The sequence below is a fragment of the Manis javanica genome, chromosome 8 (genome assembly GCF_040802235.1).
Source record: "Manis javanica isolate MJ-LG chromosome 8, MJ_LKY, whole genome shotgun sequence".
Lineage (NCBI taxonomy): Eukaryota > Metazoa > Chordata > Mammalia > Pholidota > Manidae > Manis > Manis javanica.
In genome coordinates, this window is record NC_133163.1 from 19,901,443 (window position 1) to 19,913,930 (window position 12,488).

Consider the following 12,488-nt stretch of genomic DNA (forward strand, 5'->3'; position numbering starts at 1 on the left):
TCTTGAACTTCAAAGGGATTATTTACCCTAGTATTTAAGGGTTTTTATTCAGTATCCTCTCAAAAAAATAACAGTTTTCCTTTTTCCTTTACACTCTCTCAAACATTTTTATATAAACCTATAAACATATATACAGCACACATTCCAAGAGGAAATTGTTTGTATATTGTGAAAACTGTAATGAGATGAAATGTGATGGTTGAAATAGAAAATCCTATCGCTGCCCCTAAAAAATTCCAACATGAATTATTTGTTACTAATGTGTAGGTATTTCATTTCAGAATAAGGTTTGAACTAAATATCTTCCAAAGGTCCCTCCAGATAGCTATGAAATATTCTCCCCTTATTATTTGCTAACAGCCTTTGAAGAAGACTAGTATGTTTTCAATTTGTTTTAAAAGTGGGAGAAAAAGTTTTCTCATTGATGCTATCAGTATAATTCCATTCCATGTTAAAAAGTTATCCACTGCATTCATTAAACAGTGAATTATTTCATACTGAGAAGGGGAGCATGGAGAGGGTGCTATGGGAGATCATTAAACATTCAACTGTGTTTCCCAGTTTTTGTCCCCCTAATCTATCAGAGAAGGAAACATGCTTTGCAAAAAAGGAAAGAGTTGCAGGCCTCTAAATTTAAGAGGGAACTATGGAAACTTCTAGAGTCACTAGCAACCTTGGTGCCCAAGTTATTTGCTCACATAAACAAGAGCTTCATTTTGATTGCAATTAGAAGATTGTATTGTTCAGGGTCACAGGCAATCTTTGACATTAGCAAATATTTTCAAGGAAAGTTCCAACTGATTTTCATTCTGAAAAAAAAAAGCTAATTGCAAAATGGTAACAATCTAGATAGATGGGATAGCATGACTGCAGTTGAATGACTTACGCTTTCCTATGTAAACATTAGTGATGCCTCAACTGACAGTCTTGCCCTGACAAACGATCATAAAAAGATGCTCACTCTTGGCAAGGGAAGAAGTAAAACATCTGGTTTAATAGATGTTGATGCATAAGCAGGGCTGTCAATCATTTTCAGATTGGATTGTTTGGACTTGATGCTATGTGGAAATTTGCAGATCTGATTATTAAAATGGCAAAGCAATCTTTTGTAATGGCCACAGGGATAAACATCATTTGGAAAATAGGGCAAAAGCCAAAGTTTTGGCAATGCGAGGTTGTTCAGAAACTCAATCCACCTCCATCAAAGTCAGAGGTAAGTATATAGCCTTTTTTTCCCCCAACAGTGATTCCCAGCACAAGGAATATGACTTTTCAAATGCAATGCCTCTTGCTGTCTCATATCCAGAATTGGAGTATAAAGGGGACTTTTATTTGGAGATAATCTTTTCAAGGTCGGGGCAATCAAATAGGGACTTTGACATAGCACTGTAGATTAACATTCAAGACATTCAACAAAAGATTTAGAAGAGGTGTGTGATAATAGTAATAATTTGAACATTACTTTAGATGAACATAGAGTGTGACAGACTGAAAATTCACTTTGCTCATTAGCTGCAGTTAATTATGTTTTATATACACACAAACATATTAGAAAGAATATATACAAATAACTAAAACTAGTCATATTGGAAAGACATATTTAAGAATTCCATCATCTTCACGTACAGGAATTCCACCAGCACGGTTTTAAGGTAAATGAGCAGACTTTTCTCCTTAATTTAGATTCATGTATTGCTTTTGACCTAACATATTATTATGGAAGTTTACAGTTTTAGAAATAGTCCTAATTTTTAAAATTAGATGTGTGTGTGTTTCAAAGAATTCTAAACCCATATATTTTAAGTTGATTTGATTTACATAATTTCTCCATAAGTCAACAGATACATACATGAGCATATATCTTTTTCCAAGGGAAAATATTCAGAGATGTTAGGCTTCTCTTAATTTTCTAGGCTAAAGGTGGTCTGGAGATGGTCATTATGATGATTCTCCAAGACATTTCTCCCTTATCTCCCAACAAACAAGTTGTCCCTTTTGAGGCCCTTATATCAATATCACTCAGTGAGTCATTTAATAATCAACTGATCCAACATTTTTTAGTAGCCAAAATGACAGGCCCTGGGCTACACAATAAAGGGAGGCGAGCTGAAGACAGATATTTTACCCTTGATTTACTTTTATATCCTTAACATAAAGAAAATTGCTTGACAGATAGTAGATGCTCAAAAGAATAATACTTGAATGGAAAAATTAACAAAGAATGCATACATAATATAGGCTGCCTGTGTCCAACATGGTTATCTTATTTGTGTTTTCAATAGAAATAATTAGATATTTAAACAGCTGTGTTCATAGAAGTAAAACAAGACATAGGGAATTAATAGGGTCTAGCTAGTTGTAAAGGTAAAAGTCAAAGACTTTTTAAGACTTAATCCTTTAATGACATGACAAGTTAGATATAATTTTCACTCTTATGATGTACCTTATAAATTCCTATTCTGATGTATAAAAATGGTGGTTGTGCTATTAATTAAATGTCACCTATGTTTGCAGAGATACATGAAATATGTTTGGACACAGGTTGGAAAATGTTTTTTTAAGGGACCAGATAGTGAGTATTTTAGACTTTGCAGGTCATGATCTTTGTGGTAACTACTCAGTTTTGCCATTGTACTGGTAAAGCAGCCATAGCAATGTGTAAATGAATGACTGTGACTCAGTTCCAATAAAACTTTATTTACAGAAAGTAGGTGAAGGACCAGATTTGGTCCATAGACTGTAATTTGATGACCACTGATTTAGATAGTAAAAAAAAACAGTTTCCAAAGAACTTCTGCTAGGAAAAATGTTCTCATAAATAAAGTTTCTGGATTGAGTTAAGATAGCCCTCTTTAGGCTTGTTATGAATGCTCTAGCTATGCTGGAGAGACTCATATTAATTTGACATCATTTCCCATAATTCTTCCCCAGGAGTACCCTTAGTGCCTCCTCATTTTGTTTTATGTTATAATTTCCTTCTTAATTTTATTATGTGATTTTCAGCAACTCTATCGCATTTTAGGTAAAACTCAGATATCTTTAGTCCTTCAGTAATGGCATACAGATACAATTTTAGTTCAGTATTGTGGGTAAAATTGTAATATTTCCAGAATCTCTAACCCCGCCTTAGTACATCTTCATATCAGTAGGTGTTTCCAAGGGGTGGAGAGAAGTAGTCCATCTCCATATCAACAGGTGATTACGACAGGCGAGCAGGGCTTATCTGGACCGGAGAGGTCAGGTTGGGTCTCCTCTCATGGAACCGGGTGGCGAGAGATACAGGAGAGCAGAAGTAAATGACTGCTTATAAGAAATAAATGGGTTTCTCCCACTTTATTTCTCCCTATGACTGATTTTGGTTTCAAAGGTATTTTGCCCTGGGATTTCCCTCTTGGAGTTACAAGTATTGGATATAAGTATTTTAAACATTTTTGAAATGGAAACCAAACGAAATAAAGGTCTTCATTATAATTTTAGTGTTTAGTGACTGCTCATTCTCTCCTTTGGACTTGAGCCAGGACAGTTAGCAAGTTGTTCTTTTTCAGACATAGGACTAGAATTTCGGAAGTTCAGGATGCCCTCCATGGTCACCCAGCCTATTAGTACAGGCCTTTCCAGTCGGTTCATGCTCTGTTTCTTCCAAGGGCTCTGGAAGCCCTACTATTTTACATGTCACTCTAAATCCTTTTTTATTTTTTTAAATAATGTCTTGTAACTCTATTTCCACTTAGCAATTAGATTTTTGTGTTTTTTTTTTGTGGTCTAGAGAACTACCTCTTCTACACTGAAATGCACCCAACTGTGTGGAACAGTGATCGTCCGGAAGCTCTGGCACATGTCCAAACATTGAGAGTTGCTCCACATAGAAAACACATCAAACCTAGACCTTACTGAGACAGGGGCCTTGGGTGTCGTCAGAGTAGGGTGAGGGCCTCTGGAAAAAGCAAGGCAGGACATTTACAGTCAGAGCAATATAACAATGTAAAGTCCCTATCAAAACTCTGTGTTCAACATTATGCAAAGTCAAGGTCACACTAATTCTCTAGCATAAAGATACCAGACTAGGAATATAGACGTCTTCAGCGAGATCAGTTAAAGGTCAAAAGGCCAGAAGCAACTTGGCCTGAAATGTTTGAGTGTTCAGCAAGGGTATCCCAGCATAACCCATGACTTCACTGTAAACAGCTCTAGCAAACAGACAACAACCCAGCCCACCTTGAGTGCAGAGCAGGTGGTGCAAACCCACACCCTAAGCCCTCAGTTTCCCCAAATCCTCAACTGCCTATAAATCCCCTAGACAACGCACCACCCTGGGCTCTCTTCAGGAGCTCTATTCTCTCACTTTATTTCTAAATAAAAGCGTCTCCCTGGCTCTCCTACTGTAGAAGTTTGCGAAGTTCATTCTTCAACTCTGCAAACAAGAACCCCACCATCATTACCAATATGGAAGCTTAAAAAAATATAGAAAAATAATACCTGTAGAGTAGGTAACCATTTGTCTTCCCTTCCTAGAATGTAACCCTAACTCCCTGCCCTTTTCTCTTGGAGTCCCATTGTCCACACCCCCACTTTGAGCCTCTGTATTAGTGAGTACTTCCCAGGTAAATGCTCCAACATCTCATTGGTTTCAATGTGGTATTAGCTGAGAAAATATAACGAGCATTAAATTGCAAGTTGGCTGTTTGCTTTTCTCACTAATAACTCTACCCCCAGTTTAAAGACCACACCTACATGCTGGATGCCTTTTGTATTAGTCTTAAAAGACACCAGTGCTCCTTATTGCAGTGCAATGAGGTAATAGAATAGAGGTGCAAAGGTTGAGGAGTTTCCATGAGAGGGAGGGATTATAATAGTAGATTTAGAGGAGGGGAGAGTATACAGGAGGGAAGAATTATACATGCAGCCCAAATGGAAGTCTTTAGAATTCACATCAAAAGAATGACGAATAGAATTAGAATATGGTCTTTGATTTAATCCTTGGTTCCTGAAACTAGTTTTGTCCTATGGTTATAATGCACTAGAACTAATCCCTGGATAATGAAAGAGATCTATGAAAATGATATCATGGTGTGGTTGATGTGGGTCTTAATTTTGCTTTCTAATTAGTTGTGTTTCTATGAGTGAAACACATCATTTATTTTAATATGGGTTGCATTACATATAAAAGAGACATAATATCTACTCATCTCTGTGTTTCTTATGGGCACAAAATGTGATACTGTAACTTAATGGGCCTTGTCAAGCATATAAAGGTAAATGATTAGAAAAACGTAGAGCATACAACAGGATTTTCAAGTTGTGTCACATGGAAGCCTAGGGCTTTCTTGAAGTTCATCAGGGGCTTGTGGATGGCATCTCTCCATCTCTAACTGGGCAGATGAAGGTGCAGGAATCAGGGCTCCAATTCAATGAAACATGTCACTATCTGCTTCACATTTAGGTGCTTTAAGTGACTCTTTGCTCCAGAAGGGGCATCTGTTAACTTAAACAAGAGAAAACACTTACATAAAAAAATAATAATAATTTTATTATGAGTTAGGAACTCTATATTTTAGCACAGGTTTGGAACTTAGTAGCTATATTACCTCAAAAAGTTAGTCAAACCTATCTAACATATTTACCCACAGAAACTCTGTAATAATTTCTGCTTCATTCGTTCAGAATGCAGTTTCTCCTAACTTTAAAAGGCTATTCTATCATCCTGTGTAGTTTTAGCTCAGATTTGTAGTAAACATTCTGTCTACATTCTTTGCCAGTTCATTCTTTTGTCAATGTAAATCTGCATTTCTGAAGCCCCAGGTATTCTCACATATATACACATACATACACAGTCATAGGGGGTCAGATTTAATCTTATTCATCAATTAGTGGTCTTTGTAATATAAGAAATAGCATCAAATTATTTATTGAGTGTACTGGTTAAATAAAAAGATATTCATTATAATTAAAACATTGTAAGTCGATTAATTCATGTCAAAGGTAGTTCTTTTATTTAACATGGGTTATATTTGTTGATATAGACTTTATACCTTAATCTTAAGAAGCAGGGTCAACAGACATCTTGTCTTAACTAATTATCTAATTATTTTGAGCTTCATAAAACACAAATGTGTTTAGAGTACCATTAAAATTTTTTTGCATTATTTATGAATGAAATCCATGGTCCCTTTTTATAGAGAGCAGTTCGATTTCCTCTAGGCAGATGGTGTTGAATTTTATCATGAATTTGAAACAAATGCTAAAAAACAATGAAGCTGAATAACCAAAACGATTGCCTCAACATTTTTCACTAAGACTAATTTTTTTGTAAATAACATTGTAATTTTGTTTGTAAATGTTAACATTGAGTGTTTATTATGTACTAGTCAATATGTTCAACAATTTACATAGACTTTTTCATTTAATCAACATAACATCCTTATCCAATGAATATTAATACTATTATTTTACAGATGAGGAAATAAGCTGAAAGCAGTTAAAGAGTCTCCCATCTAGGAAAAGGTGGAAATGGGAATTAGGCTCAATCACTGTAGAAGGATGCTTCTGACTTGTTTTATATCCAGTACTTGACAGGCTGAGATACGTCCCAACAGGAGTTCATTGTATCCAACATCAGGGAGTTAGACTTCTCAAAATTAGATGTCTCACGGGTAAAGGACTGCAATTTCTCTATTGCCATTGTGAACTGTTGGTAATGACTGAAGGTTTTCTGGGCAAAAGTTGTTCCTTCTTTCAGCCAGATTATTAGAAAACTGAGAGTTGTGTCTTTGATGGACTATATTGCCCCCTGAGAGTTGATTTCCTACAGTTGGGTGTCATGTTATGTCTGTAGTTTGCAAAAGTATTTCATGTATAGTGTGGATGTCTGTAAGGATGGAGGCCACTTCATCTCACTGTCTCTCCTACAAAGGGGAGAAAATTTGAAACCTCAGTTCCAAAAAAAGCTATGCAGATACTAAGCAGCAACTGTTAGTGTGTTTGTGTGAGTGTGTATAAAATGAGAATAAAAGTGTGAAGTGAGTAATAAGAATGTGTGAATGTGTGAAGCTGAGAAGGTGTATGTGATTGTCTGTGTTCATAAGCACATGGTAAATCCTAAAACTAATTACACTTTTTCCTTGGGTTTGGCTAAAAGGTACTCAGAGTTAGGTTTTTGTTTCATGTCTAGTAACTATATTAATGTGCTATTTCATAAACTATTTTTACCTTTTACTTTACCTTACAGTACTGCTCTTGTTTTCATCATTTAGCCTGATTTCTTTTGTTTAATTTATTGTGCTGCATTCATTTCTGTAACAGATCTCAATTTTTGTGTCAAAGGAGAAAATGTCAACAAGGGAAAATAACAATTTATAACTAAATATATCAATTCTTTGAGACACCATGTTCTCCTCTTTAAAATGGTAATAATAAAATCCCTCTTGGGAGACAAATAAGGCAGGTGGAAGAATTCTAAAACTATGCTTTAAAATGCTTTCCTGCTAGAGCTTTTTTCAGCAAAATTAAATACTTACTGACACTCAATATATGCCAGGTACTGTTCTAAGCACTTTATATTAACTTATTTGATTTCCACAATAATCCTGTTGGGTAGATACTGCTATTAACCCCACTTTACAGATAGAGAAACTGAGCTACAGAGAAATTATGGTAATTTGTCTATTTTTAAAGAGTTAAGACTTGATGAAGCTGTGATTTAAGACCAGTATTATTAATTTCTTTGTATTACTTTAGCATATTCATGTGTTATTTTAAGGGTAAATGTTATTATTTCCTTTTCACTAGAGTTATTACTTTATCATTAGAAGATTACAATTTTTAGGAGCTCAATTACAGATGCATATTTTAATAATGATATTGAAATATGCCATCATAAGGCTATATTAAAATACCTGTCAATTAGATACAAACAGTATTTTCTCTTTTTATCAAAGATACATACTTAATTTTAAAAACTGAAATAATATGTACCTCAAAGGTCATGTACTAGAATGGTTAAGTCACTACTGTTTGTAAGAGTGCAAATCCATAAGCAATATAATAAAAAAATTAAAATGTGAATATACTCACCTAATAAAGTACAGTGCAGCATAAAAAATGAACAATCTATAACTACACACAAAAATATGAATGCATCTCAAAAACAACATGGTGAGAAAGAAGCCAGATGAAACAGTATATGCAGTACAGTTCACTTTCTCTGAAGGACAAAATCAGGGAATGTTAGAAGTCAAGACAGGTGTGAATTATTCATTGGAAAGGGGCACATAGAAGACTTCTGGGTTCTGGTAACTTTCTGACTCCTAATCTGGGTGCCAGTGTCAAGAAAGTGTTCATTCGTTTTTGTATTAAGACCTTTATTTTTTAGAGAAGTTTTAGGTTTACAGCAAAATTGAGGGACAAAATTGAGGTAGAGTGAGTTTTCTTGTACCCTCCCACCCCCACACATGCACAGCTTCCCCGGTTATCAACATTCCCCACCAGAGTCATACATCTACTGACGAACCTACACTGACACATCATGATCATCCCAATTGCATAGTTTACCTTAGTGTTCTACATTTTATGGATTGGACAAATGTATACTGACATGTATCAATCATCATAGTATCCATACAGAGTACTTTTAAAACCTTCTCAACCTTCCCTTTACACAATCCCTGGCAACCACTCATCTTACTGTTTACATAGCTTTGTCTTTTCCAGAATGTCATATAGTTGGAATTATTACACGGCTTCTTTCACTCAATGACACACATTTAAGATTCCTCCATGGCTTTCGTGACTTGATAGCTACTTTCCTTTTATTACTGAATAATATTCCATTGTCTGGATGTAACACAGTTTACCCATTCACCTATTGGAGAACATTTGGTTGCCTCTAGGTTTGGGCAATTATAAGCAAAGCTGCTACAGACATCCATGTACAAGTTTTTGTGTTGATATGTTTTCAGATATTTTGAATACATGGTATTGTATATTTAATTTCAAATTCCTCTTGTTTGTTGTTCGTATATCAGAAGCAATTGACTTTTGCATATTAACTGTATCCTGCAATCTTGCTATAATAGTTTATTAGTCCCATGAACTTGTCAATTCTTTCAGATTTTCCTGTATAATGATCAAGTCATCTGTGAACAAAAACAGTTTTACTTCTTCATCCCCAATCTGTGTACCCTTTATTTCATCTTCTTGTTTTACCCCATTAGCAGGGACTTCCAGTACAGCAAAAAGGGGTGACATAGGTATCTTTGTCTTATACCTGATTAGTGGGAAGGCTTTGTATTTCTCACCAGTAAAAACAATGTTAGCAGTGGGTTATTTGTAGATATTCTTTATCAAGTTGAGTATTTTTCCTTCTTTTCCTAGTTTACTGAAAGTTTTTTTTTATATCATTTATGAGTATTGGATTTTGTCAAATGCTTTTTCTGTGTCAGTTGATATGATCGTATGATTTCTCTTCCATAGTAAATTGCTGCAATAGGTTATATTAATTTGTTTTCATATCTTGAGCTAACTTCACATACCTGGGATAAATCCTATTTAGTCTTGGTGTATAATTATTATATATGTTGTTTGATTCAACTTGCTAATATTTTGTGGAGATATTGGTCTTGTTTTCTTTTCTCATGATGTTTTTATCTGGTTTTGGTATTAAGGCAATGCTGGCCTCACAGAACAAGTTAGAAGGATTCCATTTACTTCTATCTGTGAGAGACTGCAGAGTTATCTATATATGCTGCTGTAAAAATATATTTCTTATAAACAGAATTTTTAAAAAAGCATGGGGAAGTGAAGGCATTGTGTGCATTATGATGTCATTAATATTAAAAAAGAGGTTTTAAATATATATTTTTCACTCTCCCTTTAAAATTTATTCTGAGACAGCTATATTCCCTGGCTCCTTTTTTGAATACTTAGAAAATCTTTACCTTCTCTGCTCACTTGTAGGTATTGCAGACATTTCTACAATCATTGTTAGTTGAAGATATTGAAGGAAATTCCTAACTTGATACTGTGCTAAACTGTTCCCTCCCCTCACTGTGAGGACCTGCTTCAGTCTGGAAACCAGCCGTGGAGAGAGAGGATGGAGCCCTGCTAGATTTCTACGTGCTTCCTGCTCACCTTTTCTCCTATTCTGCAGCTGTTTTGTTCCCAGATGCAGCGGAAAGGTTTGGCGAGGATGGATGAGATGAAGCACCTTTCCAAGAGACATGGAGCTAGTAGAGGAAAAACATTCCCAGCAGGGACACAGGCTCTCTTGCTACTGAATACTTGTTCTTTACATTGATTCTACAATAACCCTCAATACAGGGACATCTTGTGAATCTGCTTGTCCTAACAGTAGGAAGACATATAATGAGAATTTAATTCAATGCCACTGAAGATTAACATACCTCCGCGATCAGTATTTTCTTTAAATGATATGTGTAAATATGCCAAGTGGAAATAAAGGCCAATTAATCAGCAATAAGTAGCATTTTGACTGTTTACATTTATACCTCATAGAATAGGATGACCAGTTTCAAAACACATGACTAGCAACACATGCAGATTAAAATATTTTTTTAGTTTTTAAATTCCACAAAGGAAGCCCATATAACTTCCTCTCATGAAACAGTGTTTCATGAGATTAGTACTTTTACTGAGAACATGTGCAGTGGACTGGAACACCTTTTTTCCCCAAGAGATCACGTTAAGCTTACCAGAGTTATCCAACACTTTCTCCCATATCTGTAAAATATTTCTATTCTGCAATAGGTTATACTAATTTGTTTTCATATCTTGAGCTAACTTCACATACCTGGGATAAATCCTATTTAGTCTTAGACTAATATTTCATTAGTAGTAAAATATTTCTATATTATTTAACAACTATCACTGTATACATATAGTTTTAGTAATAATGTGATTTGAGAAATGTCCTCAAGACACTGGCAGCATTGCTGATAGAATATTATTTAAATAATTGTTGTTTCAGAAGCAGCTTTTTAAATACTTTTTTCCAAGTCATCTTTCAAGTTTTCCATAATTAAAATGACTTTCTGATGGTTTCCTTGCATTTATATCTCATTGATTCGTTGTTTACTTCATTACTGAGCTCAGCTCTGTTCAAACAAATGTCATTGAGTGAACTGGTAACTTCATCTATATTCAGTTTTATTTCTCATGACTGCTTTAGTCTGTCTTAGGTTGTTCTATCTGACTGACTCGTGGGGTAGTTAAAAGCTGGCTTTGGAACCCGCTGTTTTTCTCTTTTCTCTTGTCATTTGTCTTGGAAAATTCATTTATATATCTCAGGGTCAGTTTCTTCATTCATGACTTGGAAGAAAAATTCTACCTTGCAAGTTTATTTTAATGATTAGAAAGCCTCTAATTAAAGTGTACTTCACAGCACCAACACAGTAGGAATCAACTCGCAGGAATCACCACCGGGAACATCACCACAGCCATAATTAACCACGGTCATCATTATCACCGCTCTTGGTTCAAAGTAATTTCTTTGTTTTACTATAAATACAAAGACCCGATTTTCATGAAAAACAGTGAAGAGAAAGAGAGCTATTTCTATGTTAGATTTCTAAACATAGAGCCCTTGTCATTTCAAAAGTTTGAGAACAATGGCTTAAGCCTTAATATACCCTCCTTGTGTAAGAGTTAGGTAATGCTGGATAAAATTAGATAAAACAGCCAAAACGTACTGATGCTGAACTAATTTGAAAACTTAACAGCTATCCAACTTCTGAAAAGTCATCTGATTTCAGATTGATATAATATAAATGTCATCCTTATGACCGACTGTGTTCAGTTTTTATTAAAACTGTTTATGTAATTTAAGAACACCCTTAAGACTATAGCTAAAACGAGAGATTACATTATCTCTTTAATTGTAGAGTGAACATGAAAATATTGTGCAGGTTAATTTTATATGGGTCCAATTGATTTGAATATGAGAGTTATAAAATACAACCAAGCTTCAATGTTTTATTTAGTATTTTGAAGCCCCTCTGGGACATTTAAGTTTTTTATGTTCACACGTATTCAGTTAATGATGATCTAAAAGCCTCAGACCCTACATTTCACATTTGGCAACTTCTTTTTAAGTACATTTTTATATGAATTACTTCTTCTGATTAAACACTGTTTATATTTCATAATATCCCAAACTGTGAGATCCAGGTTTGGTTACAGGGATGTATACCAATGATTATTTTTTAATTAAAAATGTGTCAATTATTTTACCGATTTGTGTGATTAGGTGTCTCTAATCTAAAGTTGTAAGTGACTATCACAGTAATATTCAATGCCTTTCAAACAACACTTAAAGGATCTTAAATTAAAAAAGCAAAATTCCTTTTATCATTCCAGAAACTAAAAATTATCTCTTCCTACTTTCCTTATTCTGCTGGTCAGAATCCCAGGTGACATTATGAAATAGTTAATTTTGCCTTTTCTAAAAAAAAATTCTCTTTAATTTTATGACATTT